This window comes from Desmodus rotundus, chromosome 4 (assembly GCF_022682495.2).
Source record: "Desmodus rotundus isolate HL8 chromosome 4, HLdesRot8A.1, whole genome shotgun sequence".
In the NCBI taxonomy this organism is placed as follows: Eukaryota; Metazoa; Chordata; class Mammalia; order Chiroptera; family Phyllostomidae; genus Desmodus; species Desmodus rotundus.
Window position 1 is genome coordinate 91,047,772 of NC_071390.1, and position 14,142 is coordinate 91,061,913.

Here is a 14,142-nt window from a genome sequence, read left to right on the forward strand (position 1 = left end):
CTGCCTGTGCTTGAAAACACACTTTGTTGTAGACCAACCAGTCCATTCCTCTGATGGGTTTGAATAAAGTATTCCCTGTCTTAAATGAAAAAAAAAATATTACAGTTATTTTGGGTAAATCTCTTAAAGTGTATAGTATTTAGTATAGGTTAAAAAACAACTTATATTACTAAACTGAATTCAAATAGCACTCACTAAATGTTAGCTACTCTCATTTTATAAATAGCCAAGTTCCTTTCCTCCCACACTGTGTGGATAACTCTAAATTCCATTTTACAATTAGAAAGGATTCATCCTTTTGTTCTTACAATCCAACAGCTTTTGGTGGCTTCATAATAGCATGCAGCTATACATAACTATTCCAAAATGATAATATAGCTTTGATGCCTAGAATAAACACGAGTTCAAAATGTTACCCTGCCCTTAAATTAGTGTTCTTTTTGCTAGCGTTATTATTATTACCACTTGTATCTGCTTTGAGTGGGTATAAATTATAGAAACACAGTTTTTGGCTAAATAAGTGGAACAATTAGAGAGGCTTTCAAATTTCATTGTTTGTCTCCTGAAGTAGTGAATTGATCTTCATTGAAAGCTTTCAACTGGGGTCTGGATTACAAGCTACTGAATGAAAAACATGAATTGGAAATTCAATAGTTTTTAGAGAAGCATTTTTGTTATCTTTAATTTTTTCCCTCTTCTTTATTGTTATTCAAGTATTGTCGTCTGCATTTCCCCATCACCATTTACCCCCACCCCAGCCATCCCCATCTCCCACCCTTGATCCCACCCCCCTTTGGCTTTGTCCATGTGTCTTTTATACCTGTTTCTTGACAAGCCTTCCCCCTTGTCCCCCCATTATCCCCTCTGGTTACTGTCAGTTTGTTCTTAATTTCAATGTCTCTGGTTCTATTTTGCTTGCTTGTTTGTTTTGTTGATTAGGTTCCACTTATAGGTGAGATCATATGGTATTTGTCTTTCACTGCCTTGCTTATTTCACTTAGCATAATGCTCTCCAGAGCATTATGTTGCTCAGAGCATTATGTCCATGCTGTTGAGAAGGGTAGGAGCTCCTTCTTTCTTTTTGCTGCATAGTATTCCATTGTGTAAATGTATCACAGTTTTTCTATCCACTCATTTACTGATGGGTACTCAGGTTGCTCCCAACACTTGGCTATTATAAATTGTGCTTGTATGAACATTGGGGTGCATAGGTTCTTTTGAATTGGTGTTTCAGGGTTTTTAGGGTATAATCCCAGTGGTGGAATTGAAGAAGCAATTTTTGAAAATCAGCCAGCATAAGATTCAACTACTTAGAAATGCAGTTTCGTTTCCAGTACTTTAGCTCCTGTAATTCTAAGTTAGAATAATTAAAAAGGACTTAGACTTTGTACCGAGTAACTCGGATTAAGCTGATGCGGGCGGTCAAAGAACACATCTTGGGATCTCCTGCCTCCAAGATTGTTTAGTTCAAACATCAGTGTGTAGATGAGGAAATGGAATACAGTGGTTCAGTGAATTTGATGTCAGTTACGTAGTTAATTAGTTGTCACACAGGCCTCGAAGTGACATCTCTTGATCCCTAGTCTAGTGCTCCAATTTTGAAATGTCTTCAAATAAGTTGTACGAAGCATCTATGTAATATTTTATTAATGTGCAGAGAGTTTTAAGTGGCAAAAATTTTAAGATTCTCAAATAAGACAAATTTTTACATTTTTTAAAAAATGTGTAAAAACAAAAACTAAGTTTAAACTCTCCATGTTTTCCTCAGAAACTGAATTAGTTTATAAACAGAATTTAATATTTACTTAACAAAATCTTGCATAGTCATTACCATAAATCAGTCCCCATTCAAGAACTTCAACACTATTTTAATTATTAATAAACAAAAGTATTAAACTGGCTTTCACATTAGCATCATTAATTTTATGTTGCAGATGGAGTCACTTTGCTGAAATTAAATTAATGCCCACAGCATGGATATCGTGGTAACTGTTCGGGTGCGCATCTTTTTGAATGTGCCTATTCTACAATGAATAGTAATATAGTGTCTGACCTTTCTTACGTGTTTACCACATGCCAGACACTGTTTTAGCACATTACATTTTAAATACACTAAGTATTGATAAGAATTCTATAAAGAATGTATCATTATATTCCCCAATTTATCATTGATGAAACAGACAGGAAGAAGTGATGTCATTTGCCAAACTAGGAAGTAGAGAGGCCTGCCTGGGGATTGTGTTTTCCGAACCATTATTACTGATCTGCTGCCTTTGACCACTGGACTGCTACTCCAGTTCACCTGCTGAACAACTGTCATTGGTGCAATGAGTCTTGACCACATTTCATCTTCACTTGGTGCAAATCTGGGTGTTAATTGACCTCAGTGATTTTCTTGATGGCACCAGACGAAGCAGTGCATTTCACTGCCTATCATCGTTGGGATGTGAAGTAAAAGCCTCCATTTATTCAATTTATAATTTCAGAAATCAAAGTCTTTTTTATGAGAATGACTTTCTATTATACATATAGTTTTGACCTTCATAACTTTTAACATATCTTGTATATAATAGTGGATGATGAGAATTTCTGTCTTTTGCAAATTAAGCTCTATTAACCTAAGACCAAACAGAAATAATAACCCTAATATGAAAAGTTAAATATTGACTCAGATAATCACTAATAATTTATACACTAATGCAAATACAGGCATAAAAATCAGAAATTCTAATTCATCCATGGATTTATTTGTCATGGACAGTAAATCACAACATTTAAAAAGATGTTGAAGATTCGCTGACCTCCAAGAACACAAATATTAGTGACACATATTCCTAGTTAGCACATTGAATAAAAATATTGTATGTCTCTCAAATTCAGTTTATGAATCTGCAACTTCTATATGACTGTACACTTAGAAACTTTTTTGGATGAATTAGGCTTAAACTTTCTTAAATTGGTAAAAAACTCATACTGGTTTTGTTTTGTCTGTTTATTTTTTATTAAAACATGATATACATATTTTGATGCAAAATAGAAATCTGAAGATATTTCAATTAGCAGATTTCATTGTTGTTATGTTACAATGCAATACTGCTTAGGAAAATTTGTGATGTCTGCAATTTGCCTTTTAAAGCTCTCTCAAATGTCACAAGAGTCTCCTTTCCCTCTCTGAGGGAGCTCCTCCCCTTATTTCCCAAGGCTTTTCTGAACTTTCACATAGGTATTCTGCCCAGGGAGGCCTACTCTGGAGCACTGATGCTAGCCTATACCTTAAATTTCAGGTGTTTGGCTTACATTATTTGTTGACGACTGATAACAGCTCAATAAATCTGAATAAGTTATAAAGGAAATTAATATTCAACAAGAAGGTACCACTACTATTTAAGTTTTAGCTCAGATAATGAAATGGCTTGTTATAGAATTCCGAGCACATATGTGGTAGGGTATGGATGCTTAGGGCATGAAATCCAGAATATATAAATTCTCATCTCTGAATCTCTCATCTACTACCAGGTAGGTAAATTCCCATTCTATCTGTATGTGGGAGTAACTTTGATCTCACCTGAAATGTAGCCATTTTTAAGTCTCAGCTTCACTGGATGTTTGCATGAGTTATGAATTAGAAAAAATGTTGTATCTACTCATGACATTAGTTCAAAGGAATCCATGATCTATAAATATGTGGAGCCAACCAAGAAAGATGGTCGGCAAGTCTATTCTCATCAGGCGATGTGTGCTCACATTTTACTCCGGGAATAATAAGAGTGAATGCCACCAGTGTCCTGAGGAGCAGTCTTCAAGCAGAATCATAGACGTTTCTAGCTTAACACTGCTGAGGAAGCAAGCATGACCCAATAGTAACAGGTAAAAATGATTGTCAGTTATAATTCAAGAAATGATATATCTTTATGACTTACAGAAACTAATAAAAAGCAAATATATCAAATACCATATACCTAATTTTTAAAATATTTTTAACATCCTGAATTTTTAACAAAATTTTTAAATTACAGATTTCTGTATTACAGTGAATCATTTAATTGTGAGGAAAGTATGAACACATAAAAAGTAATACAAATAGAAATCAAAAATTGAAACTAAACCATTTAGACAATTAGTTTTATGGTATTTTCTTTGATGCAATAGTTATTTGCATATTTCCTCTTTAAATTTGTCCTTATTTTATAATTGATATCAGAGTCTCTAATTTATTTTTATTGACCTGCTTTTAAGCAAAATAAGTTTTGAAGAAAATGCTGTGACTGAAAGTTTTTACTTCAGATACTTTTAATTCCTTTTTGCCATTTTCAGATTTGATAAGCAAAGCACGTGTGACTACATTCAACATTCAATTAATGCCTCTAATGTGTTTAACAATCAACAATCAACAGTTTCAAACCAAACTAGTAAGCTCCCTGTAAACCTGGTCCTCTACTGAAGTTAACATTACCATCTTGCTAGACAAATCACAAGTTTGGAGTTATCCTCAATGTTTCCCCTGCATGCCATGCATGTTGGGTCTATCACTGACCCATCCCCAACACTTCACAAAGCAGTGTACTCTCCTCCATCTCCACTGCCAGCCCTCTAGCCCAAATTACTCTTGCCTAAATTAATACCGTAGTTTTTTTTAATTTGGTACCCTACATTCTTGGTACTTTCCAACCAATTATCTAGCCTAAACCCAAAGTAATCTTGCAAAATGCCAATTGAATCACATAACCCCTTAACCTAGATTACTTTCTTTCAGGACAAAAAGTAAATACAACAATCCTACCCCAAACCTTTCCCGTCTCATCCTGTCTTCTATCTTGTTCTCTGTGACCAGGCCATGCTGGACTTCTCACGTCGGTGAAACTCACTGTACTCCCTTCTTCTTCCTGGAATCATCTTACTTCCTCCACTCCCTCCCAGCAATTCATCATCACTGGGTTTGTGATATGCTTTCTTGACTTCCTAAATGAGTTTAGTGATCAATACCTCCTGGCACTTTTCTTTATAGCAACATTCATAGTGACAATTTCATAATTGTATAAAGTAGTTCACTGATTAATTTGTGGTAAAGTCTGAACTATTATTTATTACTCCACTATTATATCCTGAGGACTTTCAGCAGTAGACTTGGTAACAATTTTTATATAGAGATTGCAGAATGTACAACATTCAATTCTGAATGCTGGGGCATAACATGAGAAAGGATCATCTAGAGAAATCTTGCTCAACTTTTCCTAACTTTCCAGTATTACCTATAATTAGAAGATGCTTCTCTGCCTTGAGACTTTCAGTGGGCCCCCTATCTAAGCAATTCATTCAGAGCTTCCCATACAGTTTCATATCTGGATGTTATTTGTGTATATACTTAAAGAACCTCACTGGATAGCAACTTCCTAGAAAGCAAAGACTATTTGTTATACATCTTTTCTACTTACCTCTCAGTCCAGTATATAATACATAATATCTTGAAAATAATACTTATGGGGACACAAAGACATACAAGAGGGGACCCAAAAATGGAATTATTTCTTGGAGCATGGATCCCTTATAGTAGAGGCTTCCCCCACTAGGTGAGTGTTCTAGGAACCCATCTGCATCATTGTACCAGCTGGTGGTATTGTGAGAGGCTGCATTTGGCTTCAGTTAATTTTTTTTAAGACTCTTTCAATATGTTTGCCCATTTCATGATGGGTGATTTACGAGCACACTTGCCCACAGAGTCCTGAGTGTTTAGAAGTTTTTGACCAAAAACAACATGATCCCCATGCCCCCTCCTCCCTCTTCACCAGATCTTGCCCTGAGCAATATTTTTTTGTTTGTTTCCCCGGGGTGAAAAAAGTCCTCGAAGGGAAATATTTTGCTGATATGGAAGAGGTAAAACAGAAAATAGCAGAAGCATTAAAAGGCATCAAAATCAACTAGTTCAAAAACAGTTTTGAGCAGTGGACAAAATGTCTTAATAAGTGAATTACATCAAATGGAGAGTACTTTGAAGGTGACTGAAGTTTAAACATGTAAGAATAAACACACAATTTTTATAAATAAATTCTGGGTTTGGGGGTCCCCTCTCTTACACACACACACACACGTTCACTATATACAAGTTTTAAAAACCCACTGGATTATTTTATGTCTATCATGTTTCTTCCATCAATTTCAAATTACCTGGAGAATATTTTGCATCACAGATGAATCAGGTGTGCGGGCCTCTCTCTTTAACCTGACTCCTTTCACCCCCATCTCTTGCCCATACCAATGCAAAATCAATCTCTTTGTGCATGCGTGGAGATAAGTCATTGCATTTCAGTGACATGAGAGATTAGTGGACATTATTATTCATACCCCAAATGAGTTCATTTTTCTGTTTTTTGAAAAGGAAATAATTGTAATAAATGTTTATAAGCATTTTAAATGTAAAATTAACTTCAACAATGTTATTCCTTATAATAAGTTAATTGTATGTAAAACAGGGTAGGTTGTGACAATAATGAGAAATAAAAAAGAAAATTAATAAATGTAGTTTAAAAAGGGGAAATTTATATACTAGTAGTTTAGAAGTTAACATTAAATCGGCTTTCAGAATTCTGCTATTGAGGGTTTCTGTAAGTCATTCATTTTTATACCTCCCATTTCAAGTTGGATTCTTACATTAAAACAAAACGGAAATCATTTTTATATCCTGTACCTCTAGAAAAAGTCTTACAATAAAAAAAGAAAATGTGCTACAAGGCCTTCATTTCATGCCCAAACTTGTGTGGGGATTTTCTTCTGAACATTTATAAATCGAGAAAGGTCTCTCCAGATGACCCTTGGTGGCACTCCTTTAGTCGGTCTCTTCCCATTATTTTGTTATTTCCTTCTCAGAGCTGAAGCCAGCATGATTCCTGTGTGTGTGTGTGTTAAAGCATGCTAAGACCAAGCAGAAATATCCCAACTGCTTGCTCCCAGAAACTACCTGTTCTTTGGAGATAAGACTGAACCCACTAACTGCTCACTTATCATGATACACCACGTGCTCATCAATACTTGTCTCCGGATCCTCCCCAGAGAACTCATGAAACCAAAAATGTTAAGTTATAAATTCTGCCCAATGCCAACCAGTTCTCTACTTGCAAAAGCCACCTTAAAATTGACCAGTTTCACTGCTAAAGCCATATATATATATATATATCTTTACCCTTAGGGTACTCCTAAGACTATTCAAAGTGGAGTTCTAATTTATTGAACAAGTCTTAAACTTAGCTTTGTTTGATAAACAAGTATTTTTATTGTACTTTTGGGAAGCCAACCTTTGTTTGTAACATTTTTCTTGTATTTCCTCTTTAAATATGTTTCTAACTTCAAATGCTCTGCAGACATAATAATGTCTCTTGCTTATTAAGTTATGTCACATCTCTAAGCCTATGTCTTGATTAGAAAAATAGGATCTTCATAGAATTCTTCTGAGACTAAATGAGGAAATTTACAAAGAACATTAAGAAACACAATTCCAAGTGTGTTGACAAATGTATTGCTCACAATAACTCCATGAATCATTATCTACATTTTATAAATGAAGAAATTGAGGCATAGAGAGGTAAAAGAGCTTGTTCAAGGTCACAGACATTTTAACCAGCAGCACCAGCAATCAAACCCAGGGAGTCAGTTCCACAGCCCAAAGCCTGACGCCTTGGCAAGTCATGCTGGCTTGCCTGCTGGTTTAGTTCAACTCTCTCTTGATTAAGGGCAGAAGTTTCTCTATGTGCTCCCACACTTACTTATGTTATCATAGATACTGACACAATCATTTTTGTTGTATAGAAAATGTCAAAAAAATTATTGTGAGTAGTGTGTAGTGTTAGCTTCCAGTGATTAGAGATCAGTGGAGGCTGCAGTTGAGGCTAGCCAGTCCTAGCTTTAACTAGTTTTGGGAGGGGAAAATAACCCAGCGGGCTCATCTGGAGAATTATCATACTATTCCACTGACATTTGTCCTAAAATTGCTTGTTTTTGTTCACAAAGATAGAAGCTCATGGAGGGATGATAGCCTTTTACTTTCAAGAGAAAAAAAGAAAAAGAAAACACACAGAGAAAAACTAAATTAATATTTGAAATTTGTCTTGAATATGCTAGTAGCGACAATAACAGCAGGAGCAGTAGAGTTAGCAAGACTAGTAGTTATAATAATAGTAGTAGCAAGGGCAGCATTCAGTAGTCCTATCACTCACCTATTGAATTAACCTATATACATTGACTAATTGCTATGTCCATGGCATTGTGCTGTGTCTTGGGGTTCTGTACTAAGAACCCAATATTTCTTCATTGGCCCTTTCCTTTTTCCATGCTTCTTATATTTCTATGTCACCTATTACATTTGTGATAGAAGCCCAAATCATTCCTTCCAACCCTCACTTCTCATCTGTGCAGCAAAAGCTCATTTCATTATCATTTTTAAAGATTTTATTTATTTACTAGAGAGAGGGAAAAGGAGGGAGCAAGAGAGGAATAGGAGCACTGATTGGCTGCCTCTCAAACTCCCCCAACTGGAGACCTGGCCTGCAACTCAAGCACATGCTCTGGCCTGGAACTGAACCGGTAACATTTTGGTTTGCAAGCCAGCGCTCAACCCACTGAGCCACACCTGCCAGGGTGCAAGTACTTTATTACTGAAGTATGTATTTCTTTCCAAGAATGGGTTAGAGACTCAAATGTGTAGAAAAGAAAATATCGTCTTCTCCAAAATCTAATCCTTCCTTGTCTGACTAAATAGATCGCATTGTCTTCCTTTCAGTTGGTCCTTTTATGTCTAACCACTGAGTTTATGATGAGTCTGGAATCTAAAGTTGCCTCTTCTGCTGTTGGATGTCCTCTGTTCCACAGCTGGACTGTTCACATCTTATTTGTCTTGCACATTCCCACATGCACCACACTTTCCACTCCCCCCCCCATGCTTCTGCTACCTTTCCTCTCACATGAGAACACCGAAGACAGGGATCCACTTTTACTACACTATAAGCAAAATGTCAATCTTTATAACTAAGGAATATTTTGTCAGTATGTTTTGAAACATTAAATTAACTCAAAGAAATAACAACTTCCAGTGTTATTTGACAGAGTTGGAAACACAGAGCCTTAATTCTTCATTTTCATATGCTAAAACTGTTAAGACAAATCTGTTCACTTAATCTCTCAATTGTATTATCTGCAAGAATACTTGCATTTTATTAGAATTTCATGATAATTAAGTGATTAATTATGACAAGGTGTGTTATACTTAAAAAAGGTGGTTTCTTAAATGGCTAAATGGTTTGTGTGTTTTTACATGTATTATGTCATTCCACTATTATGAGAATGTCATTATGTAAGTGTTATTACTTTATTGAACCACTTTTCCAGAAGAACATTTATAAATAGTTAAATTAAAGTGAGGATCTGGACATTTGAAGTCAAGTGTTTCTGATTGCAAATCCCGAACACTTTCTAGTTTCTCTTTTTCTTGCCTTCTTGTTAGTACAATTCTCCTTCTGATATACATGATCCATATAATTTTTTTCCATGAGCTACTGCAAGCAGAAAACAAGCCCACAAAACATATAATCAAATTTCAGAAGCACACTCTTTTCACTGTGCTTTGAATCTACATAAATACATGACCAGGTGAAAATAGTGCCCCTGTACATCCTACTGTTTTGTGTTAAAGAAGAAAAATAATGTCGCATGGATTTTTACTGCATTAAGCAGTATATTGCTGAGTGTCTCTTGGAAGACTTGTCACATGGCTCCTAAGAGCCACACATTTTCACTTAACCATGAGACACTTTGAACATCTCTTTTAGTATAACTTATGCTTTTTGATAAAAGTGCAAAGTGCATCATATTTTCATGCCACCTTGAGAAGCCTATGACTCGGTTGTTAAAGAAAAAAATATTCATGACTTTTGTTAAAGAACAGTGGGTAGACTTTGTTCAGGACCATCATGAAAAGTATAGGGACAATTGCAATGAAGTTTTGTAGTCAGAGAAGGATATTGGATTCAACTTTGAATACAAGAAAAAGTGGGGATTTGTAGCCAAGGTGCAGGGTGAGACACAGTGGATAAAATATTTCTAAGAAGAAACCTCAGGGACAAGGGGAGATTCTGACTAAACTGACTTTCCAGCATTCTTGCTGAAGACCAGCCAGGGTAATCAGATGTCACGTGGGGGATGACTGAGGACAAGAAACCTGATCAGATAGCAAGGGTGATCAGATATTGGGGATATGGGATTATGCTAAACCCATTTAGGAGGCTTTCTGTTGTAATGACACAACACAGAGACAAACCTGGAAGCTCCCATGCCAGGGTCTTATTGAGACAACAGTTCAATTGTGCAAAGTAGTTTGGTCAAGAAGAGAATGTGTGACACATTTTAAAAGTAAGTTTCTTTGAGGAGAGCACACACTGAGGAGAATCAACACCTGATGTGGGGGGCGCATCAAGTCTGACCTCTCTGTTGAAAGACTGTGGTCCAAGACCCAACAGTGGGATTCACGCATGTACCTCAGAGTGCCGGGTCTGTGTTACAGGTTACATCAGCAAAAATTTCCTGAGGTGGAAGGTGCAGTAGTGGTGAGTGGAAATGGGGTTTATGTCAGCCTGCTGGAATTCAGCACTGTTGAAGGCACAATTCTTCTCAGTGAGTTGTGCAGAAGATGTACTGCTTCTATAGACAAACTCATCTGAACTGGTAGGAATGGATGTGCCATTGTCATTAAAGTGGACAAAGTGAAAGGATACATTGATCTGTCGAAAAGAAGAGTTTCTCCATAGAAAGCAATCAAATGTGAAGGTAAATTCACCAAATCCAAAGCAGTTTCCAGCAATCTTCATCATGTTGCTGAGGTGTTATAATACACTAAGGATGAGCCTCTGCAAAGCCTGTTCCAGAGGACTGCTTGAGTTTTTGATGACAAGTACAAGAGCCCAGATATGGTGCTTATGATGCATTTAAACATGCAGCCTCAGACCCATCTATTTTGGATAGTTTAGATTTGAATGAAGACAAATGGGCAGTACTCATTAACAACATTAATAGACATTTGACCCCACAGGCTGTCAAAAATTTGAGCAGATATTGAAGCGGTTTGTTATGGTTATGAAAGCACGGATGCCATAAAAAAAGACCCGGGAGCAGGAGTAAATTGTTCCTCAGAAACCATACCCATCAGGTTAATCTAATAGTCTCTCTGCAGTCTGTGATGACTATGCAGCCCTGGAGAGGACAGAGGCCTCTCTTTCCTCAGTCAAGCTATGGCTGTTATAAGAGAAAAGATTGAAGAAAAGAAGGGTGCCTTCAAGGTTCAAATGGAGCACGAAGTGGTCACAGATACAGATGAAACTGAAATTGCAAGGCAGCTGGAGAGGCTTCAGAGAGGAAAAACAGCAGTGGATGGAGACGGTCATAGGGAAGAAATGAAAGCCAAAGCCGAAGATGATCTGTGGGAAACAGGGTCCTGTTTAAGGAACACAAAACAGTCCTTCCTGGCTATAAAACCTAGACTTAAATGTTTTCCAGCATTGCAGACTTCAAAGATAAGTAGTTTTTATTTCCAAGTATTTAAATATTCTAACAGACCAAAACATGAAATGCCCTCCTAAAATATCAGCTTTCACCCAATGGCTCTAACACATTGAGCATGTTTTAAAGGAGTGGACTGGTTTGACTAGAGACAAATGTTTAAGCTAAGAAAAGTAATAAAATTGGGATTTCCACTTCTGATGTCTCCAGATTGACATCTGTTTCTAGTTCAGTGCCTCCTCATAATTTACCAGGGGCACCCAAAGCAAATGGTCCCAACTTTTCTATATAACTATATCAAGCAAACATTAAATAAATTTCTGGGAATTTTTTTTTTAAAGTAACAGCCTCTTTTACTAAGGAAAAACAATACCTCTTCCCAAGGCGAACCATCCATTTCCAGGGTGGTAATCTGTCCCCACTGACATCTGACCCAGGCTGAAGGAATCACATTCTTCTTCCAAGAATTTGAAATATTGACCTGAGAAGCAGTAGAGCAAGTAGTGATACTCAAATACTGTCTCAGGCAGAGGAGGCCTGCCAAATATTTATTAGTACTCAATGAGGTAAGCTTGAAAATTGAATAAGCATTTAGAAATTTCTATGGTAATTTGACAAAGCAAATTTGTATCTGTTAAACCCAATAACTAAAAATGGGTTTATATTTTTAAAAAACAGACATTTAGGCTTTTCATGATCTTTCTTATCAAAATCAAAACTATATTTCCAAATAAAATAATCCTCGCTTATAAACAGAATCAATAATAATGTAGAGTTAATAACAACAGCAATTTATCAAATTTAGCATATTATTGCTATGAAATATCTCTCTCTGATATATATATTTGCACCCCTTAATTGCTTCTACTTATTCAAGATTTCCAAAGGCAGGGAGCAAAACCCGTTTACATTTACTTTGAGCCTGAACAAAGAGAAGTGATGTCTCTAGGACACCTTAGAGCATGTTTAAATTTAGAACGTCATCACTTAGATTCTACTAATTTTCACCATTTTTCTAAGTGCGGCAAATTGAAGAAAAAGATGGCATGTGGACTTATGACAAATTCAAAGAAAACAGCACATCAGAGGAATTTGATAACGTGAGATTCGTGCTTTAAAAAAAGGCTAGGGAAAAAGTTGTCTGTGTATACGTGTGAACTTTGAAATAATTGAGAATGACATAAGTGGAACTGGTAGAGTATACAAAATACAAAATTAAACAGAGGACCCTTAGTTTGGGCATTCCCCATTCTTAGTGTGTGAGATATCTGGAAAAAAACACTCTCCTATCCTCTGGTCAGTGTGCTAAATGAAGCATACAAGGTAATCACTAAGTTTGCCCTTTATATGTGGAGAGAGAAATACCAGCTTGGTGCTTATGTTATTTCATAATCACTGCCATTAGCATTACTAGCTGCACCTCATAGGCTGATGAGTGAGGTATTGCTTCCGTGAATGACTAAATAGCATTTAATGTTCTGTTTTGAAGTTTAAGAAATCAGGAAATGCCAGAGCAGTGTTTGAAGGGCACTTGCTTGAGAACACAGGGCTATAACAAGGGAAGAAATAATGAAGAAGACCTATGAGTTTTTATGATAATGGTTTTTAGAATTTTTGCTTGTGTAGAGCACCAGCTTTACGTTTTCAAGGAGAGAAGTATTGTTTTAACTCAGAGACTCCTGAAGTATGTGCATGCTTGTTCAATAACCATTTAGGATGCTTCAGAACATAATAAAACCAGAGTCATTCAGTGGTGTTAGTGGAAAGATTAGAATTCAAATCCCTTCTGTCAAATCCTAGGTCCGTGTGACCTTGAAAAAGTAAGTAAATTTTTCTAAACTTTAAATTCTGTCTTTTTCAAAATATATAAATATACTGGGTATGTAATTTAGTCCTTACAGATTTAATCTTATCTGCAAAGTGGAAATGGTGGTGAAAATTAAGCAAGATCCAGCATTTAGAGGTATAACAGCATAGAAGAGTGTTTATAAGAAAAAGTTAAAAACATGGACTCTGGAATCTGATGCCCTCAGACCAAATCCTGCCTCTGATGAACTTGGGCTTGTTGTTTAACCCTTCTGTGTCTCAGTTTCCACTTTTGGAAAATGGGGATGATAATGGTAGTGCATAGATCATTGGAGAATTGTGGTAGTACTTTCACAGTCCTTAGCATGAAGACCAGTACAACAGTCAGCAATGAAAAATTCTATTGCTATTACCCAGAGCAGATTATAAGGTATAGTTCATGCCCAGAAACACTTTTAAAAGGGAAATGTGGTAACTAATCCTTTTAAGTGGCTGTTTATAGCCATTCCTAAGTATTGTCAAGTGCTCGTTCCCTCAAATATTACCAATAAAACCTGTTGAATAAAGAAAGCTGAACATATTGCCTACTATATAAAGGGAGAACACCATTCAATAGATCCTTAGTAGTATCTAGAGAGAGGAGGACAAAGCTAGGATATTTAGTAAGATATTTAAGTGTTGTTCAAGGCAGGTCATTCATTTAATGAGACTTGGTTATCATTAAGGAGGTGGACACAGTAAAGGTTTTAAAGATTATTTATGTACTAAGTGTCATTTGATGCATTTCATTTAAGAGAGCAT

At 36.2% G+C, this 14,142-nt stretch overlaps 1 pseudogene; it reads left to right on the forward strand.

Annotated features, from left to right (window-relative positions):
* Positions 1-10,511: 10,511 nt before the first annotated feature.
* LOC112317706 (eukaryotic translation initiation factor 2 subunit 1-like) lies at positions 10,512-11,615 on the forward strand (annotated as a pseudogene).
* The last annotated feature ends 2,527 nt before the right edge of the window (positions 11,616-14,142 follow it).